This window comes from Kryptolebias marmoratus, linkage group LG17 (assembly GCF_001649575.2).
Source record: "Kryptolebias marmoratus isolate JLee-2015 linkage group LG17, ASM164957v2, whole genome shotgun sequence".
Taxonomy (NCBI): Eukaryota; Metazoa; Chordata; class Actinopteri; order Cyprinodontiformes; family Rivulidae; genus Kryptolebias; species Kryptolebias marmoratus.
Genome location: NC_051446.1, coordinates 1769061 through 1772672, shown reverse-complemented (window position 1 = coordinate 1772672; position 3612 = coordinate 1769061). Strand labels below are relative to the sequence as shown.

Genomic DNA, 3612 nt, shown 5'->3' with positions numbered 1-3612 from the left:
ACCGGCCATGCCTTGCATTGGCCGCCCGCTTGCTTCCGCGGGCTTGGAACCCTAATAATAAAATATGAAATAAAGCCTGGGAGAATAAATGCAAGGCCTTATATTCCACAACATTTAGATTATATATGTAGGACTGCTACTCTTCTTATGATTAAATACTGTTTAAGTGAAAGCTTGGTTATGACTATTTCCACAGCATCAAGAAAATAAAGCACACTGAGCAGCAACAGACAACGAACAATGAACCAACGGATTGTGAGAGAAGTGACCGGATTTTTGAATACTGAGGGTGATGACATAAGTGGAAACAGGTGAGTGGGGATAATGAACAGACAGGTGGAGATGGGCGTTGCAAGGAGGGCAAAAGAGTGACAGAGGAGGAGTGATTACTGAGCAACAACACTAACATGAAAAACCAAACTGAAACAATAACTAAGAACCGCAACAAAATAATAAAGATAAAACCAAAAACACAAAAAATCCAAATCCTCACAGCACCTTTGGGATGTGGTGGAACGGGAGATTCGCATCATGGATGTGCAGCCGACAAATCTGCAGCAACTGTGTGATGCTATCATATCAATATGGACCAGACTCTCTGAGGAATGTTTCCAGTACCTTGTTGAATCTATGCCACGAAGGATTAAGGCAGTTCTAAAGGCAACAGGGGGTCTAACCGGGTACTAGTAAGGTGTACCTAATAAAGGGGCCGGTGAGTGTGTATATATCAGTTTGTCTCTGAAAAACCTAATCCAATTTAACTTAAAGTCTTTGTTCTTGCCAGGCCAAATGGTTTGGTTTTGGACTTTGAGGTTTATGCAGTAAAGAACACATTCAAAGATGAGAAGCTGGGAATTGGAGGATGACTGAGACTGTTCCAAAATGAACTCTTTACTTTGACAGGGACTTCATCTCAGTCAAATTTATAATGTCCTACAAGCAGGTAGACACACCTGCAACAGGAACTGTGATAAAAAACAGGATTGCAGCAGAATGTAAGACAAAAATGTTAAATGATCATCAGCTGCAGCAGAAGGGAAAGTAAACTTTTGAAGTGATCGTAAGTAAACCTTTGAAACTCGCAGTGACAGAGTGGCATGACATCAAATTAGTTGTCATGACTTCTATGGACCTTGGGATAGCAAGCAGCTTTAAAAAGTTGTCCAGGAAAGAAAAGTGTCACATGAGTTTTTCCAAACCTGCAGTTGTGTCTAAGTACAATACCAACATGGACGAAACAGACATGTTATTGCATGATCAGTTTCTATTAGTCAACCCAATTCAAGATGGCATCACAGCTGACTAACATTAACAAAATAGCTGGAACTCAGCCAATTTGCGCTAAATTTGTTGGGGTAGTCGCTGACAATCATCCTCAGCACATACTCCAAGCATAAACAGATTGCACAAGATCTCACAACATCACATGAGATGGTGTATGACATCATTTTCAAGATTTGGCCAAAACAGCTAAAATTCAGTCCCTTCTCAACATAAGACGTTCTTAGTCTAAAACTTTGGGATGAAAGGAGGCGGGTGATATGCAGTCTTTCAGGGAATGCTAGGTATTTTTTCAAAGCTGCATTAGATGTGGGTTTTTCTTTTTTGTTCTTTAACCGAACAAAGATATATTTTGATGTTACAATTACATGATTGCACACTGCTATTACTTAGGTCAATATTAATGCACCCATGCAATGTAAATATTTAATTTCAGGCATCATACATTTTTGCTCTGTTGTCTAGTATCTTCAATTTATAGAGTGGTTTAACCTAAGGAGTCCTGGAGGACAGTTTAAAACCAGATTGAAATAATCCCAGATGTTCATTTGTCAAAGTGAAAAAGAGAAACAAAATAATTAAGATTTTTTCCAAAGTTTTACAATTCATCATTATGATACAGTGTGTTATACATTTACATTAGATAGCAAATGCAAAAAGCAACCGAATCATTTGTGTTTGGCATTTTGTATGAAGACTAAAAAATCCCTGGAATTAAAGGGAGACATTTTTGCAATAATTTTACAAACTTTTATTTTTATTCACAGCATAAGAAGTAATGGGCTCTCTCACTGAAGTAGTGAAAAATTGGAATGGCTAGGCAAGACTTTTGCAAGCCATTCTGTGAGGAGTGATGTGTGTCACTTTACCGTTTATATGTTCCAGCCATTGTTAATGCATTTTGTGTGCTGTATGCTGTATTATATCAAAATGATGCATTGAAATGATGCCTGATTTTACTTAAACAAACACATAACAAATATCATGTGAAAACAAACGACGAGAGTATTCTGTGAGAATATTCTAGTATCCCAATAAGCACAGTCACGCATCATACAAAGTGCTGTTTATTGTCACGAACGTTGGTGTTGTTGTTGGTTTTGTTTTTTGTTTGGGGTTTTTTGTTGGTCTTGTTTGGTTTGGTTGTCTTTTGGGTCTCTGTGTTTGTCTTGTCACTATTCACCTCCCCAGTAGTTTTCCATTCATACCTGCCACGCCCACCTAACCTGCTCCTCGTCATGTCCACAGCTGCAACCAATCTTCATCTCTCCCTCAGTCTTCAAAACCGGTAATCCATGACAGATAACTGTCATGGTTTTTTAATTTAAAATATATATTTGCTGGTAGTTGGACTTGTGTGGAATCAGAGACAGCTGATTTGCATCTGCATGATGTTTTACTGCGTACTGTCTGTGTGATGGACCGAGCAGTAAAATGACAGTCAGGCACAGGTTTAAGTCCAAAAAAGAATCTTTTTATTTAACCCAATAAAAACAAACTTGGGCCCATAGAAGAGGTCAATGTCACTAAACTCTACTCAAATTGACAAGAACACTAACTCAAACAAACAGGGAAACTTAAATACTGGCTGAACAGCCCACAATGACACAAAAAGGGGAGTGCACACAAACTTAACACAAGTAAATCCCATTTCCCTCCCATGATCCTAAGTTGTGGTATGATCCAATCTGCAGGTTTCCATAAAGGCTTGCTCCACCCCTTTTCCTCCTCTTTGTTTCCGTGAAGGACAGGAGCAGCTGCCACTGTGGTAAATAAAAATAAAAAAAAAACAGAAAAATGAAATCAAGTCAAACACATAACAGTGTAATCTAAAATGTGCGCACGTATTTTAGAATACAGTGCTATGATTGTGTAAATTAATGCTTAACAAAACCCTCTTATTACTCTGTAATCTAAATCCTATATTTAAACAGACAAAAAATAATTGGTGAAATATACAATGATCTACTGTAGCACTGTGATGATTAGACATCACCCCATTTGTGTGGCTGTAACTGCAGCCATGAGAGTCTACAAGAAACGTACATCCAAATATACTGTACAAAATCCTGGGTGTTGCTTGATACATGTTAGGGTTTAGTCATCTGAGAAATGTTGTCCATACTTTGTCATGACATTTAACACTTGAGGAACTTCTTTGTAGCATATGCACTTTTTCACACTTGGCATTATATCACATCTGCTGCATATGCACCTGTGATTGAAAGTACAAATTTTAGACATATAAGTATAAAAAACACAATAAATGTATAAGAGATAGTAAAATAATTAATGTTTCTGTCAGGGGGGGGGGGGGGAAGACGGGGGGGA

The 3612-nt window shown here is 38.0% G+C and overlaps 1 long non-coding RNA gene across 1 annotated transcript in view; it reads right to left on the bottom strand.

The window, feature by feature from the left end:
- Nucleotides 1-2778, bottom strand: part of LOC119617900 — a 17289-nt gene extending 14511 nt beyond the window's left edge. The window contains exon 1 of the long non-coding RNA XR_005234353.1: nt 2766-2778. This is a non-coding gene — a long non-coding RNA (uncharacterized LOC119617900). The remainder of the gene's footprint in view (nt 1-2765) is intronic.
- Between the last annotated feature and the right edge of the window lie 834 nt (nt 2779-3612).